This window comes from Schistocerca gregaria, chromosome 7 (genome assembly GCF_023897955.1).
Source record: "Schistocerca gregaria isolate iqSchGreg1 chromosome 7, iqSchGreg1.2, whole genome shotgun sequence".
In the NCBI taxonomy this organism is placed as follows: Eukaryota; Metazoa; Arthropoda; class Insecta; order Orthoptera; family Acrididae; genus Schistocerca; species Schistocerca gregaria.
The window spans coordinates 496,554,869-496,574,210 of NC_064926.1; positions in this window are offsets into that span (position 1 = coordinate 496,554,869).

The window sequence follows — 19,342 nt, forward strand, 5'->3', positions numbered from 1 at the left end:
CTGTAATCCGGTAAAACATCAAATCTCCGACATTGCTGCGGCTGGAGAAAGAACCTGCAAGAATCGGACCAACGACGACTCAAGAGAAACGTTCACTGTGAAACAAGTGCAACCCTTCCACAATTGCTACAGAATTCAATGCTGCGCCGTCAACAGGCGTTAGCCTGCGAATCATACAATGAAATATCATCAATATGGCCTTTCGGAGCCCAAAGGCCACTCTTGTACCCTTGATGACTGCACGACAAAATCTTTACGTCTCGCCTGGGCCCGTCAACACCGACATTGGGCTGTTGATGACAGGAAACGTGTTGCCTGGTCGGACGAGCCTCATTCTAAATAGCATTGAGGGGATGGATACAACGTCATGAATCCATGGTCCCTGCATGTAAGCAGGAGACTGTTCAAGCTGGTGGAGGCTCTGTAATGGTGTGAGGCGCGTGCCATTAGAGTGATGTGGGGACCCCTGATACGTCAAGATATGACTCTGCCATGTGACACCTACGTAAGCATCTTGTCTGATCACCTGCATCCACCCACATCTACTGTGTATTCCGACGGACTTGGGCAATTCCAACAGCACAGTCCGACACCCCACATATTCAAAATTGCTACAGAATGGCTCCAGGAACATTGTTCTGAGTTTAAACGTTTCCGCTGGCTACCAAACTCCCCAGACATGAAAATTACTGAGCATATCTGAGATGCCTTGCAACATCTTGTTCAGAAGAGATCTCCACCCCTTCGTACTCTTACGGATCTATGGACAGCCCTCCAGGATTCATGGTGTCAATTCCGTTCAGAATTACTTCAGAAATTAGTCGAGTCCACGCCACGTCGGTTTGTGGCACTTCTGCATGCTCGTGGGGCCCTTACACGATATATATATGTTGTTGAAAACACTACAGCCACTTTTTCTCATTTGATTAACCTTCCTAACAACCTTTTAAAATATTAATGTTAACTGCAACAATTCCGTCCTATCGCAACTACACTCCTGGAAATTGAAATAAGAACACCGTGAATTCATTGTCCCAGGAAGCGGAAACTTTATTGACACATTCCTGGGGTCAGATACATCACATGATCACACTGACAGAACCACAGGCACATAGACACAGGCAACAGAGCATGCACAATGTCGGCACTAGTACAGTGTATATCCACCTTTCGCAGCAATGCAGGCTGCTATTCTCCCATGGAGACGATCGTAGAGATGCTGGATGTAGTGCTGTGGAACGGCTTGCCATGCCATTTCCACCTGGCGCCTCAGTTGGACCAGCGTTCGTGCTGGACGTGCAGACCGCGTGAGACGACGCTTCATCCAGTCCCAGACAAGCTCAATAGGGGACAGATCCGGAGATCTTGCTGGCCAGGGTAGTTGACTTACACCTTCTAGAGCACGTTGGGTGGCACGGGATACATGCGGACGTGCATTGTCCTGTTGGAACAGCAAGTTTCCTTGCCGGTCTAAGAATGGTAGAACGATGGGTTCGATGACGGTTTGGTTGTACCGTGCACTATTCAGTGTCCCCTCGACGATCACCAGAGGTGTACGGCCAGTGTAGGAGATCGCTCCCCACACCATGATGCCGGGTGTTGGCCCTGTGTGCCTCGGTGGTATGCAGTCCCGATTGTGGCGCTCACCTGCACGGCGCCAAACACGCATACGACCATCATTGGCACCAAGGCAGAAGCGACTCTCATCGCTGAAGACGACACGTCTCCATTCGTCCCTCCATTCACGCCTGTCGCTACACCACTGGAGGCGGGCTGCCCGATGTTGGGGCGTGAGGGGAAGACGGCCTAACGGTGTGCGGGACCGTAGCCCAGCTTCATGGAGACGGTTGCGAATGGTCCTCGCCGATACCCCAGGAGCAACAGTGTCCCTAATTTGCTGGGAAGTGGCGGTGCGGTCCCCTACGGCACTGCGTTGGTTCCTACGGTCTTGGCGTGCATCTGTGCGTCGCTGCGTTCCGGTCCCAGGTCGACGGGCACGTGCACCTTCCGCCGACCACTGGCGACAACATCGATGTACTGTGGAGACCTCATGCCCCACGTGTTGAGCAATTCGGCGGTACGTCCACCCGGCCTCCCGCATGTCCACTATACGCCCTCGCTCAAAGTCCGTCAACTGCACGTACGGTTCACGTCCACGCTGTCGCGGCATGCTACCAATGTTGAAGACTGCGATGGAGCTCCGTATGCCACGGCAAACTGGCTGACACTGACGGCGGCGGTGCACAAATGCTGCGCAGCTAGCGCCATTCGACGGCCAACACCGCGGTTCCTGGTGTGTCCGCTGTGCCGTGCGTGTGATCATTGCTTGTACAGCCCTCTCGCAGTGTCCGGAGCAAGTATGGTGGTTCTGACACACCGGTGTCAATGTGTTCTTTTTTCCGTTTCCAGGAGTGTATAAACACGTAGCTTCAAAATTGATACAAATCAATGACCGATTCACAAGGAACACCTTGAGTTAGAGGCTGCAAATTCGATCTTAAGTAAAGCTCATTGGAAAGTGCTGTGTTAACAATTATGTCAGGAAAAAGGCGACAGAGAATGAGTGTCTGGGAGTCAAGAGATCAACCTTCTATGGCATATATGTATTACACTTCACAAAATGGGCATCGTCGACACTGAAGAAATGTCCAAAACAAACCATTAACTTGCAGCATGAACGAAAAATTACTTGTCATAATGATTACAAAGGTTCGCACCATCAAAATCGAAGGCTAGCGCCTTGTGAATTACAAATCATGCAGGACGTTCAGATAGGTAGCCAGTCTTAAAGAAGGAATACAGAATGATATTGGTGTAACGAGATGTTAATAACTAATGGTATATGATAACACGCAACCGAATTCGAGACAGTCTGTCGTTGATCTTATCGTGAAGCTGGCTATCCTTTAAGGCGTAGCTGCAGATAATGCAACAATGTTATATAGCTACGGCTAAAGCAAACATCCAGAAGCTGAAATAGTCCAGAGGTTCCAGGTGGTATGAACTGCAATGTCACACACTTCCCAGAATAGATAGTTTGCTCTAAGGGAGAATGATTTTTATACGCAGACCAGGAATCAAAAAAATTGTTCAAATGGCTCTGAGCCCTATGGTACTTAAGTGCCGACGTCATCAGTCCCCTACAACTTAGAACTACTTAAACCTAACTAACCTAAGGACATCACACACATCGATGCCCGAGGCAGGATTCGGACCTGCGACCGTCACTTCATCCATACACAACGTACATAAACAAGTTTAAATTTCTTTCTCTGTGAATAACATTTTCCCAGAAAGAAACTGAAATTGTCCAAATGCTCCAGTAAAGACCAAATTTTTGGGAGCTCTTCCTTGGTTTTCAGATGAATGTCGGAACTGGCAAGCCTGTAGCATTTATTCGCAGTTGAGAGCTACCCTCTGTTCCTCTACCAGCTGCCCTGGTAACTAGTTTTAAAAAATACGACTTTACAGTGAACTAGATCTAGAGCAGTCCCCTCTACTTCCTAATTAACGACATGTAGCGGTACAGTTTTACTAGCAGAAACTGTTTCTTAACACATAAGTTCGTTGGCTACGATGGCCAGTGTCATTTTGAATAAAATAATTTTGGGTGTTATTTCATTGTGAAACACCAAATCAGCTAAACTGCCGACGTTTCGACCGAATTGCTGCGGTTAAGCGCTGGGTACATGTCTTCCCCTGTACACACTCTGTTTTGGTCAGCTGGTAGTTATCGACTACTGCGTGGCCACAGTATAGTAAGTGATTGGTAGGCACTTACTACAGCGACACAGACCACAGCCTGATGGTGCGCTGTTTCCTGCCAATTACTTGCAACATTTGCCTTCCTATCAATCACCAGAATAGCAAAGGCAATAGCCTATCGTACAGCCATCCTACCCATAGAAGCCTCCCTCCGAATCGTCCAGTGACATCCCAGACACGCGGCGTCGGCAGCTACCAAATGACCGGAACAGACAGTGTAATGGATGGTCAGAAACTATCTGAAAAGCTTGTAAGGGTGTTTCACGATAGGTTGCGCTCATATATACTTGTTAATAAATCTCGTAGCGCCATTCCCGAATTAATTATCACCAATGTTAACCAATCCCAACGTTGCACACAAAAATTCAAGCGGCACGCCAGATATAATTACTATCAGTTGTTCTCATAGCGGAGCCGACAGCACGCGAGACTTAAGTCTTTGGCTCGGGTTAGATCCTCACTACCGCTCTCTTGTTCGGCCTTAGGAAATCAAACCAATTACGCGCTTGAAGACACCATCTCTGGAGGGTCGCTCGAATTTGCACGCACAAACATCCGACTGGCTACAATGTTAAAGAACTCGAAAACGGCGCAACGTAGCGAATTTTTTCTTAACAGTCATTTTTCAACACAACCTTCCTTGCAATACCCTTACAAACATTTCAGACTGTTTCTGATCGCCGTCACAGAGCAAGACACTGTTTCATAATGTATCGATGTTGTGTATTTGTATCGATTTTATATGTGCGATCTGAAATTCATTTTGCCAGAAATTTAAGGATTAGCAGTTGGACATCAGTTTTAAGAGAATTAGACAGTTATAGCGTGATAGTTCATTGTGATACTCTATACATTTGCGTACACACGGTTGCAAAGTAGTATGTGCTTTCGGAAATACCGAAATACGTCAACAGACAAAAAAGTATCTGCCGGCCGTTGTGACCGCGCGGTTCTAGGCGCTTCAGTCTGGAACCGCGCGACCAGTACGGTCGCAGGTTAGAATCCTGCCTCGGGCAAGGATTGTGTGTTGTCCTTAGGTTAGTTAGGTTTAAGTAGTTCTAAGTTCTAGGGAACTGATGACGTCAGATGATAAGCCCCATAGGGCTCAGAGACATTTGACCCATTTGAAAAAAGGATCATACTCAGCCAACAAAAACTTCCTGTTCACCTGCTGTTGTTGACAACACAACGGAAATCTCTTGCAGCATGCTCCGTTAGTACTGATTCTGTTCTCTTTTATTAGAATTAGTGGCTACTTAGCAAATTCTGTACGTCAGACAATGTTACCTTGTCTCATGTTCTTATCTACTGACCATCTGAAAATGCCCACCGGCTGGTCGAATACGGCTGTGATATGATGTTGAGATTATGTTGTAAAAAAATAAACAAATAAGAAACTGTAGCACCGATAACTGAATTATTTTCTTTGCTGCTTTACTCATTATTAAGTACATGTTTCTCTTATTGTTGGAATACTACATAATTCTATCGGGAAACTAGAATTTGTGTCTCTATTATTTTCGATATGGATTAATGGAATGTAACTGTAAACAGTCCCGATTTCATTTCCGTTTTTCATATATATACTCTGTAATCTGTTAAAAATTGTTAACTTAAAAACCTGGTATATAGCTAAATAAAGTGTTGTTTAAAAAAAATAGTTGAGGGTTATGTTCACGTCAAACAGGAAATACGGGTTGGATTCCCGACGTGGCGTAATTTATCAACTGTCACTACACATTGAACATATTACAGGATCAGTATGTCAGAACGGTTTGCATTTAATTTATATCATATTTTTAAAGTTTGTGTCTGTAAACATGCAACGTGATATTAATCGCATAGTGTGGAATAATTTCAAGAAGCTTCGTGACTTAGTCATTTTCTCCTTGAGGTTACTTGACGTTTTGAACACCCCGTATCACTTCGTTGAGTTAAAGATAGTACTGCGTATTAGGCAGTTTAAAATGTTCTCGATTTTCATGCAAATGTAGATAAGCTCATTGTATAAAATGTTAAACACCCCTTTAAAAGAGCACGTTGGTTGCACGGAGCGCTGGAGATGGTACATAGCCGGTACCAGGTGAAATATACCATGGCTGACAAAAGCTGTGGTAGTGAATTGGTATGTATGAGTCAGTCGAGTGTAAGGAATTAGCTCAATAATACAGGTCAACGCAGAGAAGTGACAGAATGGCAGCATGGAACTATGGTGGTTGGATGTTCCCATGATCGTGCCATGAATGTAGTTGCCTGTATCGTTGCTGTATCAATGCAGATTTACCAATATGTCCACAAGGAATGACGTACTACTTGTAGCCATGTAACTCAGCTGCCAGTGAATGTAGGTCCATCTCAACCAGCGAACACTACGAAGGGATCTGTGTGGAACGGATATTTAGCGTCGCGTTCTTCGAAAAAGTGCATTGCTCACAGTGATAAAGATGCACGACTTCAGTTGGGCCACATGGCACAGAAACTCAACAGTAGGTGACTGGAGGAGGGTAGTATGGACCGACGACTGGACATTTCGTCTCGTTTGGAATGATGTGAGGCGCCAACTCCAAAAAATAAAAAATAAAAAAATGGTTCAAATGGCTCTGAGTCCTATGGGACTTAACATCTGTGGTCATCAGTCCCCTAGAACTTATAACTAATTAAACCTAACTAACCTAAGGACATCACACACATCCATGCAGGATTCGAACCTGCGACCGTAGCGCTCACGCGGTTCCAGAATGAAGCGCCTAGAACCGCACGTCCACACCGGCCGGCGCGCTGACTTCACCGGCCCGTAAAGGTGTTTCACCCGCCATGTGTGGAGGCTGTACTTTTCCGCAGGTGGTTCTTCCAAGTTTTGGGAAGTTTCTCGTATCATGTGTTGGTCCCATCCAGGTGACAGTGAACATGAACCACAATGTTCATTTCTGTGTTCGAGTGTTGCCCTACCATCTACATTTTCATGATGAACATCCTGTGGTTGAGTATAATCGCTGCGTGTGCGTTCCTGGTACGATGAACACTCGGGCACCGTATCCCACCTCAACTGCCCAAAAAAATCACCCACAGGTAACGTCTGGAACTGTTTGGAACTGCAGGTGTAACGCAGCAGTCGACATCCAAACCGTCTTGTAACTCTAAGGGCTCTCATCACCAGTGCTGGGCTACATCTGGATATAGGAAACCTGAAGAGAGTTGTGGAATTTGTCTATTCGTCGTCGAACAGAGCCAATTAACAAGGTTAGAAGGATCCTTTTCATCATATAATGTGGTATTTCCTGGATGTGACTAAAGTTTTGTCCACTGTGTTTATTAAGATGTCTAGGAACATGTTTTGTTTTTATGTCATCAGTTTTGTGGCTGGTTTGATGCGGCCAGCCACAAATTCCTCTCCTGTGCCAACCTATTCATCTCAAATTATCGCTTCCAACCTACGTCCTCAGTTATTTGTTGGATGTGTTCCAGTCTCTGTCTGCCTCTACAGTTTTTGCCCTCTACAGGTCCCTCTAGTACCATGGGAGTTATTACCTGATGTCTTAGCAGATGCCCTATCATCCCGTCCCTTCTCCTTGTCAGTGTTTTCCACACATTCCTGCGCAGAACCTCCTCATTCATAACCTTACCAGGCAACTTGATTTTCAAAATACGTCTGTAGTACCACGTCTCAGATGCTTCGATTCTCAGCTGTTTCTGTTTTACTGCAGTCCATGTTTCACTACCATATAATGCTGTGCTCCAAACGTACATTCTCCGAAATTTCTTCCACAAATTAAGGCCAATGTTTCGTACTAGTAGACTTCTCTTGGCCAGGAACGCCCCTGTTGCCAGTGCTAGTCTTCTTTAGATGTTCTTTTTGCTCCGTCTGTCATTGTTTATTTTGCTGCCTAGATATCTGAATTACGTAACTTCATCTACTTCGTGACCATCAGTTCTGATTTAACGTTTCTGGCTGTTCTCATTTCTCCTACTTCTCATTACTTTCGTCTTTCTTCGATTTACTGTCAGTCCATATTCTGTACTCATTCAACTGTTCATTCCATTCAGCACATCATCTAAGTCTTCTTCACTTACACTCAAGATAGCAATGTGATCAACGAATCGTATCGTTGACATTCTTCCACCTTGAATATTTAATCCCACTTCTGAACCGTTCTTTTACTTCCATCATTGCTTCTTCGATATACTGATTGAACAGTAGGATCCAAAGACTAAGTCCCTGTTTTGCACCTTTTTTAATCCGAGCACTTCGTTCTTGGTTGTCCATTCTTATTATTCCCTCTTACCTCTTGTACATATTGCACACTACCCGTTGAAATGGCTCTGAGCACTATGGGACTTAACATCTGTGGTCATCAGTCCCCTAGAACTTAGAACTACTTAAACCTAACTAACCTAAGAACATCACCACATCCATGCCCGAGGCAGGATTCGAACCTGCGACCGTAGCAGTCGCGCGGTTCCGGATACACTACCCGTCCCTCCCTTTAGGTTACTCCCATTTTTCTCACAATTTCGAACATCTTACATCATTTGACACTGCCGGACACTTGTGATTTTTCTTTAGTCTTGCCTACATTATCAACTGCGACGCCAGTATTGCCCTTTTGGTGCCATTACCATTCCTAAAGCCAAACTGATCGTCATCTAACACATCCACGGTTTTATTTTCCATTATTTTGTGTATTATTCCTGTCAGTAACTTTGATGCATGAGCTGTTAAGCTGATTGTGCAATTGTGCAATAGTCCTCGCACTTGTTATCTATTGCTGTCTTCGGAATTGTATGATATTTTTCCGAAAGTCAGATGGTATGTCGCTAGACACATACCATTGTGAATAGTCGTTTTGTTGCCACTTCCTTCAGGATTTTAGAAATTCTGATGGAGTTTTATCTATCCCTTCAGGTTTATTTGATCTTAAGTCCTCCAAAGCTCTCTTAAATTTTGGATCTAATACTGGACCCCTATCTCTTCTAAACTGACTCTTCTTCTATGACACCAGACAAGTCTTCCCTCTCATAAACGCCTTCAGTGTACTCCTTCCACCCTCACACCTATCCGCCCTCTCCTCTGCGCTTAACAGGAATTCCCGTTGCACTACCCTTGCTTTTAATTCTATCGAATGTTGTTTGACTTTCCTGTATGCTGGTTCATATGGCTCTCAGCACTATGGGACTTAACTTCTGAGGTCATCAGTCCTCTAGAGCTTAGAACTACTTAAATGTAACTAACCTAAGGACATCACACACATCCATGCCCCAAGCAGTATTCGAACCTGCGACTGTAGCGATCGCTCGGTTCCAGACTGTAGCGTCTAGAACCGCTCGGCCACTCCGGCCGGCCCTGTATGCTGCTTCAGTCCTTTTTTTGATTTCTTCACATTTTTCTTGTGGTCATTTCTTCTTAGCTTTCTTGCACTTCCTGTTTATTTAATTCCTCGGCGGCTTGTATTTCTGTTGGTTATGTCAGCCAACGACAGTGGCTTCTCGCGGTGACGCAGAGTGGGTAGCCTGGATTCGCGCACGTTCTCCGGTCAAAACGGACTCACCTTTACCCTTTGCAACGTAAAGCCACGTCTAGAAAAAGTCTGCGACGCCGCGTGCAGATCATTTCCATTCCAACAGCTCCGTTTGCTCAGCGAGACACTGCTTATTAAAGCGACAATTCAGCGCCAGCTCGGAGCCGCGACTTGTAAGTTTTCCACGCCGTCCTCCGCGTCCGCTTCCTCCCTCCATGCTCCCTCTCCCCCTCCCCCTCCCTCTCCCACACTCGCGCGCACACTCAGACACACATACACAGCCGTAGTTTCATCAATCGACCTCCGAGTTTGGCGGAGCCGCGGCGAGGCGCGCGTGGGCGTAGCAGGTAGCAGAGCCGGCAGGCGCAACGCGGCGCTACAGTTCCCGGAACGTGGCTCGGCTTTTACGAGGGCAGACGGCCGGTAAAAGGCTGTCTGCCGGCTTTACGTCACGTACGTGGCCCGCCGGCAAATGTCACGCGGCGCTGCGAATCGCCTTATGCACGATAAAGGACGTGTTGCTGGTGACAAGCTGGCGCCTCGTCGACACCCGCCACAACACGCTGTTGAACACTTCTCTCGAACTACGCCCTCCTTTTTTCACTCAAAGATCGATTGCAAGAGCTCGATCCGTATCTAATAAATAGATTCGCACGAAAAGCTCTTTGTTCGTCATAAACTAACGTTCGTGTAATAAAAGTGTAATAAATCAATCTTTCATCATTCTTTTTACCTACGCTCTCGTCGTGTCATTCTGGTTTTCGAAAAGCGATTTCCTGTTTATAAATTATCCTCGATATTTCTACTGTTTATTGGAAATCTGCAGGAGCCCTTATTCGTAGTGACATTAAGCGTGGCGGCTGATCAGTGCAACTAACCTTGCAAAGCCTGATAGAAGTGTACTCTTCACCTCACTTTCCTAGCTTTTCTCTAAGAAGCACTCTTAGTGTCTTAGTTAGTAAGAGTCACGTCCCAAATAACATTAAAACGATTGATGCATCGAAATGATGTGGTAAAAGACAGTTTGCAGGTGTGTATACATGGTTAGTTTTAACATTATTGAACAAATTTTTTTTTGCACCCCCACTCATGAAACTATACTTAAAATCTGGCTTTATTACAGGCTATCAGATATTAAATAAAAATTTATCTACTAAAAGGAGAAACTGCCGAGTAGAAATGATTGTATTTATTTACGCATGATCGGTTTCTGGCTAGCTGCCCATCTTTTGATCTCCAACAAAAAATTTAATTACTGTTTTTGTAATAGCTCTGAAGATTGACAACTGCCACGAAATCTGTCATTTGTAATTGAAGAAAAGAGATCTGGAGACTGAATATATATATATATATATATATATATATATATATATATATATATATATATATATATATATAAAGGGTGGTCCATTGATCGTGACCGGGCCAAATATCTCACAAAATAAGCGTCAAACGAAAAAACTACAAACTACAAAGAACGAAACTCGTTTAGCTTGAAGGGGGAAACCAGATGGCGCTATGGTTGACCCGCTAGATGGCTCTGCCATAGCTCAAACGGATATCAACTGCGGTTTTTTTTTTTAATAGGAACCCCCATTTTTATTACGTATTCGTGCAGTACGTAAAGAAATGTGAATGTTTTGGTTGGACCACTTATCATTTCTGAGAAAGCATGCTGTTACAGCGAGATTACCTGTAAATACCACATTAATGTAATATATGCTCAAAATGATGTCCTCAACGCATTTGGCAATACGTGTAACGACATTCCTCTCAACAGCGAGCAGTTCACTTTCCGTAATGTTCGCACATGCATCGACAATGCGCTGACGCATGTTGTCAGACGTTGCCGGTGGATCACGATAGCAAATATCCTTCACCTTTCCCCACAGAAAGAAGTCCGGGGACATCAGATATGGTATGGTGCATCGACGACATTATCCTGCACAGATTCCATCGGAAAACAATTACTTCCTACTCTCAGTGTAGCATGGCAGGTGCAACTTGCTCAGCGGTGGCGTAAATTCTTGCTCTAAGTTCAGGTAGAAAAGTCAGCACAGGAGGTACAAACAGAATATCCTAGATGAAACCCCATAAAAAAAATCGTGTGGTATCAGGTCTGGGCAATATGGGGTCCATGCAATTGGCGCTCACGGCCAATCCACTAACGTGAAAAGCGGCGGTCACTTACAAAATCTCGGACGTCAGCCAGGTAGCTGGGAGCTGGATTGGAAGGCCTGCGAGGTCACCCGGCCTGAATCCCCTTGATTATTGCCTATGGGAATATCTAAAGTCATTTGCCTGTGAGACCCTACTCGATACGGTGATGGAATCAGTTGCCAAAATTGTAGCGGCCTGTGATATGATTGCATTGAGGTTGATGGCCGTCAGTTTCAGCACATTTTTCACTATACAGTGCAAGTGGTACATTGGCTTTGTCAATGATGGTATCTGCAGTTAACTGTTACTAATGTAAATAAAAAAGTACACAGTAGTGTGATTTTGTTTCTATTATCTCCTTAAGTTGGCTTCTCCGACCCCAGGTTCCCTATTTCAAATTGTTTAATGGAGCATCCTCTATGTTCTGTTAAATTTTTGTACGCATGCCTAACTTCTGGAAGATGATTGCAGGTGAACATCTTATGTTACCTTTACTGCTCACTTTCGTTCAATGACTACTCTTTTTAATTGACAATTTACACAAAAACCCATAAGTTGTTATTGACAGGAAATCTGTTAACTATGCTACGAAGTCGATTCCTTTGTTTCCTCAAACCTTTGACTACCACACTAATACGTTTCTTCCTCTACAAGTTCGCATGAATACGTACACCAAAAATTATGAACAATCTAGCCTGTCGACTGACTCTTGTTCATGTACTACATCAAACATTGGTATGATCCACTTTGTTGTACACAACTGAATATAGTACATCTTCTCAAAGCTTAGGGAGAGTCCACTTAATAATTCTTTGATTTTCATTAGCTTCTGTTGCTTTCTTTCTATTGGCATTTGTTGTGATCTTAGCATCAGCTGCTATAAGTGTCAGGTGCAGACAGAGATATGAAAACGACCTTTGCGGCTGTTAATAGGATCTGCATTAGTTACGCTACTGAGAGGAAAGAATTCAGGTACTAAATTAAGAACTGCCTACAACGGATTTAACGATAACAAAGAGGTGGCTCTAGTAAATGAATCTTGTGCATTGGGCTTGGCAGCAATGATTAAAGATATACTGCTGTGAAAGAGGAATTCACTAACTACTGAATTAATATCTTAGCTCAAGTGAATCTAAGTTTATTGTAGTGATTCTCAGCGTATACGAGTCAGAAAGAAACATTAGCATGGCTCTTAATTGAGCACACGACAAAAGCAACATTTAATTAAACCAAATAAATGAGAGGCAAGAAGCACTGATTACCTTGGCGAAGTTCTAGTAAGAGGATTCCGGAATGTCCGAAATAATTAACATTCTAACAACTTACCCGCTTGAAATATGGCTACACAATGATTGTATGATCGTACCGAACAGTAAAACGGAAACAGACCCTTCTCTTCTAGTCATGTAGGGGCCCTCATGAAATCAGTTAAGCATGGGAAAACGCGCAACTTCACTCTTTCCTAAGCAGCCGACGCCGCCAGATAATCTCACCATAATCGATGTACAGGAAAGCGAACTGCGCGTGGTGCAGATGGCTGCCGCAGCCAGCAGTCAGACTACGCACGGGCTGCCTCACAGACCAGAAATTCGATCGCTGCTGACTCCTGGCACTGAAGTAAGAAGTCTCAGTCTTAGCTCTGAGTGTGTGTACTGCCACACATCTTCCCTCAGTCTTCTAATAACGTCCTCTCTGGACCCCTCTCTGCACAGAGTTTGCTCAGAGTCCGCACTACAAAATACAATATTCCAACAAAAAAGGAGCATCTGTTGGTGACCAGTGACGTAATCAAGCCCATGCGTGTTCTCCCGCCAAAGGAATGGTGAAATAAATTCTACAATCAGCTGCTGACGCCATTTCTAGAACAATGTGCACCATCAATTAGGGCGCTTCACAAACAACAACTCAAGTACATATGTTATTCCAAAGCGTTACGAGGAAGTAGGGGCCAGGAGGTACTGGTGAAATAACACACACTGCTATAGATACCTTTTTATTTTAAGACATTCTCAATAATAAATTTTTAAGCCTGGCATTTTTTAAAAGTAACTTCAAAAACTATTTCCAATAACTGACAAATTCTCTGTATGAAAAGGAGATTGCATGGTATAGCGTTAACAACTTCCCAATAACAAGATTAAAAACTTTATATATATATATATATATATATATATATATATATATATATATATATATAAAGACAACAATTTGAAAAAAAACTCTTTTAAACAACTGACAAACAATATATGAGAACAATTACTTAAAAAAAGAGAAACCTTTTATGTAGCTATATATATATATAAAGACAACAATTTGAAACAAAACTCTTTTAAACAGCTGACAAACAATATATGAGAATAATTACTTAAAAAAAGAAAAACCTTTTATGTAGCTAGTTTGTACTAAAATTAAAATAGTTCTCCCTTGCCAATTAAATAGCTTATATTGCACCTGTCAGTTGTTACAAGTTAAATGTGAATAAGCCAGCACACAAAACTTCACATTAAACACAGTTCCCAAAAAAAGTTTCCTTATCGCGGTGAGGGAGTGACCATCTAAAGGGGCCCAGATCACAATAGTCAGAATAGTTATTCGTGGTCTACAGGACCACAGCAGATCAACCCCAAAACTTGCATTACAAGCCATCATCTCTCCGAGTTATCCAAAACCAGAAGATGTAGCAAGGGCGGTGCCTGTACAGACTCTGAACCACAGAGACCCACGGCACCGGCCCTAAATCACCCAATCAAGGTGTGAATGAAACGGACTGACCAGGAAGCAATTACCACATTCCCACAGACAGGCAAACGAAAACTGTGGTGGAAAAACCTAACTTAATCTGTTATCTAAAAACAGTACTCAACTTCTCACACTCCACCACAGAGCCGGGAACACGTTGCACTTCCTTATGCCCGTCAGGGCCAACCGCTGCCAGTGGTTTCAACGATCGATAAGAAGACATAAGGTCCCATGCGCTGATCTCCTGCACCACGGCTTCTAAGCTTCATAGGCCATGTACATGAGGGTAGGGCAGACTTAGGCCCTGACAGCCAAGAGGTCGGCCAAAGCACGTAGCGAGCAATTGACTAGCCCCAACGACAGGGCCCCGCTCGCGCCACTACCTCTCTCGGTCAAAGCCCACTACGTCCTCACCGATCGTCACGCGACCGTACACTTGCTCCACCTCCCGCCAGAGGGCGGTAGCGATCCAAACAGAACGCCAAACCGAAAGCGACACCGCAAACACTGGACGCGAAGCGAAAGCACTCCGCCTGGCGCGCTTTTCGAAGAGCCGGACACAACTGCGACTCCCACTGTACGTTGATTTACTACATCACCAATTTCTTGTTTAGTCCACCAATCCGTAGTTCACACACACACAAAATTTCTTGAACCTCAGATCCTAGTCTTTCACTCTCTCACTCTCGAGTATTTTTTAAGAACGTCTTATAAGAACATCTCCAGTCATTTGTGGAAGAAATTCTCGTGCTAAACTGGCTGGCAGCTCGTTGTTGCAACTCGCTTCACTAGGACACCAAATAAACATTAAACAAAACTGAATAGTGTCGCTTCTCCCAGAACAGCAGGAGCCAGAGATCTGCTCCAAACTGTTTCCAACGCCATCTGCCTTCCGGTATGTCACTGGGCTCAGTACAATAATCTTTTCAAAATATAGTTTTATCGAGTTGGACCCGGTTGAAAAAAGACCATTCACTTGCTATGGGCAACTCTCTTGCACTTTAGCCAGACCCATGCTGTGTGCACTGTCTATCTATGGCTCACGGGAGAAATTGTGGGGCTACAGGAAGGGAGCTGACAATAGAAAGTTAACAGTTATGAACAGATGCCTTGGCGATTACAATCACTAATATCCCTATTGTAAATAACAACCAGTTTAAATCAAGCAGTAGAAATTGAGATTGTAAGTAACAGAATTTACAGAATACAAATGAGTGTCAGGAGGGGAATGGACTAATGTGTCTCATCACAACCAACTTGTAACAAAAAGTTGGGCGGCTGGTATTAGCCTAATGCATTATGGTGTGACAGCAGCAATGCATTTTTTTCTCTCTCATTATTTTGTTGTTTGTACAGCAGGTATGAACACCACACAACATGTGGAAACTGGATTGTGAAGGACATGGGAAACAGTGTTACTTTGGCAACAGTTGCCCATAAAATTCAGTCACTCATACTTTCGGAAACCACCATCTGATTCATCCTCACCGCTTGTACAGACAGAATTTTTTATTTTACAAGTGACATAGGTGAAATTTCCTTTGAAGAACATATCCAGGTTGTAAATCACAGTCATTTCAACACAACAATTACAAATCTCATTGGTTTTAATCCTGATCACTCTCACATGTCTTTACAATTCTCCCTCACTCATTCATCCTACTGTTGGTCCCCTTGACTCGATTTACTCACTCGCTCCCCAAGTCAACAATTAATCATGAAGCACCATCATTCTTAGCTGATACAATCACTGATCACCTACTGTTCACAAACAAGCATTTAAATAATCTCTTTTGACTAAACACAATCTTTCTTTCCTACCACGAAACAAAATGAATTTTATTGTAGTGATACTCAAGTGGTAAAACATTTACAGATATGGCCGGCCGGGGTGGCCGAACGGTTCTAGGCGCTACAATCTGTAACCGCGCGACCGCTACGGTCACATGTTCGAATCCTGCCTCGGGCATGGATGTGTGTGATGTCCTTAGGTTAGTTATGTTTAAGTAGTTCTAAGTTCTAGGGGGCTGATGACCTCAGACGTTAAGGCTCATAGTGCTGAGAGCCAACCATTTACAGATATGGAACATAAATAATAAAAACAATTGCATTAAACATGACAACCAATGAATGATGATGAGACTCATAAACATCATTACTTCATGTTAATTCTTTCCTTCAAAGATCGACAGTTGATTCAACAACAAAAAATATCATAAAGGTTACCTACAAATACGCACATAGAAACGTAGTTGTACATACGTCGATGAGCGTGAACATTACGACCAACTGTTTAATAACGTGTTGTTACTATTTTCAAACACGGTACAACAGATTCTGGATTCGACAAGTCCTTGACAGGATTCCAGAAGAATGTGGCACCAGATGTCTAGGCACAGGTCAAGAAATTCCCTCAAATAACAGGATGGTGATTTACTGGCACGGAGCTCGCGCCAGATATGAGATCCAATGGGTGCAGATCAGACACATTTGCTGAGCAAGGCATCTATGCGAGTTAATATACCACCACTCAAACCACTGTAACACGATTCTGACCTTGAAACACCGACCGTTATCTTGCTGGAAGATTTCCCCATAGCGGGAGAGTCCAAGCATGAAGCGACTCAGGTGGTCCACAATAATGTTCCAGTAGTTCACTGCTGTCACGATGGCTTCGATTACCACCACAGACTCCATGGAAGCCCAACTCAGTGGAACCCACGGCGTAGTTCTGCCATCACCGGTCTGCATCTGTGGCGCTGTTCATGTTACGTGCAGCCATTCGCCTGGATGACGGCGTGTGAGGACCCAGCCATCAATCTGGTGCAACAAGAAATGAGATTCATTCGACAGGCGACAGTTTCTATTGATCCACGATAAAAACTCATTGATGCTGTACCCACTACAATCATAGCTGACGATGTCGTCGGGTCAACACTGGAACACGTAGGGGTCGTGTGATGTGGCGCTCCATGAGCAACAGTGGCCTTTGAATGGTGTTGTCCGATACCTCTGGGCCTGAGCCAGGTTTGTATTTTGTCGTCAGATCTGCCACAGATCGCTACCTATCCTGGGTACGCAGTGGGGGATCCTCTACGTTTTGTGATGAGACGCGGTTGTTCAACACGATACGGCTTGCTTGGTTTTTCATCGTCCTTAATAGGTGCTCTCGACAGTAGTACGACACCAGGTGACCAGCTTCGATATTTCAGAGATTCTCGTTTCCAGCCGCAGCACCACAGCAATGTGCCCTTATCAAACAAGCTTACATCAGCGGATTTCCGCATTTGAGGCCCATATCTTCGCTACAATGACCGCCCATTTGTCTGTCTATCGCTTACAGTCTTCCTACATTCTTTCCTTACAGCTTCACGTGCCCACAGTGCTACCACAGGCAGTGGTCATAATGTTTTGGTTCATCAGTGTATAGATTATGTCAACAAAACACTGAATTTAAATGCACATGGATATAGTTAACGTAACACTGTACTGTGTAAATGAAGCAAATAGTACATTATCTGATAGACAGCACCTTAAGCGCATGTAACACGAAAGGTTCAATAGAGGATACATATAGGTTAAATTTAAGGCCCATCCATCGAACAGGTTTCCTTCTCCTACAGGAAGTGGTGTGATGACTAGTCTTCCATTTAGGATCAGACAGACGTAACCACACTTTCGCCACTTTCAAGTTGTTAGAACCACAAGGTACATTAAATCAAGACCTACGTTACGATCAGACAAGCGTAACTATCTTATGTGGTTTCCGTTTTAGTTCTCAACGAATCTACATTTTACGAAAAATAGTAAGAATCAGACAGACGGAAGAGCTGATCCGTTTTTAGACAACTATACGCAGTGTTAATTTGTGAAATGAAACAGCTCTTATCTTTCTCTGATCCTAACAGAAATGTTAGAAGTTGCTTTTCCGCTACTTCTCGTTAGAAGCATTGTCGCCGTCGCTCTGTGACAACAATGAAATGCTACTTCCTGTCAAGGAAGATAAATATTGTTTCAGTTGTGAATGGGCTTACAAGCAAGTAGGAGCGCTATGGAGTCCGGAGAAAGAAGGATGGTTCAAATGTGCCTGGAGAAGGAAAAGAATTTAATGGAGTCTTGTAAGTATTATAACCTGTTTCTTAGTGTATATATTTCGGTAGTAAGTACTATAATAATAATAATAATAATTATTATTATTATTATTATTCAAAGTTGTACAAATGGCTCTGAGCACTATGGGATTTAACATCTGTGGTCATCAGTCCCTTGGAACTTAAAACTACGTAAAACTAACTAACCTAAGGCCATCACACACATCCATGCCCGAGGCAGGATTCGAACCTGCGACCGTAGCGGTCACACAGTTCCAGACTGAAGCGCCTAGAACCGCACGGCCACACCGGCCGGCCATTATTATTGTTATTACAGCTGTTGTCAGTATTATTATAGATATTGCTGCCGTTTTCATTATTATTTCTCTCTTTTCTCAGACGTTATGTCTGGTTAGAAATGGAAAGTGACACGGACCTTGATCAAGCGTGACTTCCTTTTAACTGTACGGTATATGTTAAATTGCATTTAGGAACTTTCGGGTAATTGACATGTATCAATAATTACAGATTTCTGTAGTTGTATATATATGTTTGGATATAGCTGTATTGTGTTGATGTACTGGTGGATATTGCGTGGTATGAGTCCTGTAGTTGATAGTATAATTGTTATGATGTCAACTTTACCCTGATGCCACATGTCCTTGACTTCCTCAGCCACATGTATGTATTTTTCTATTTTTTCTCCTGTTTTATTCTGTATATTTGTTGTATTGGTTATGGATACTTCGATTAGTTGTGTTAATTTCTTCTTATTATTGGTGAGTATGTTGTCAGGTTTGTTCTGTGGTGTTGTTTTATCTGTTATAATGGTTCTGTTCCAGTGTAATTTGTATTCATCATTTTCCAGTACATTTTGTGTATGTGGGATCGTGTTGTTTTATTAGTTTATGTAGCATGGCAAGTCGCTGATGTATTGTTTTTGGTACATTGTCATGTCTTCTGGTGTATTCTGTATTTTCTAGTATTGTACATTCGCTTGTGATGTGATCTACTGTTTCTATTTGTTGTTTGCAAAGTATGCATTTATCTGTTGTGGTATTGGGATCTTTA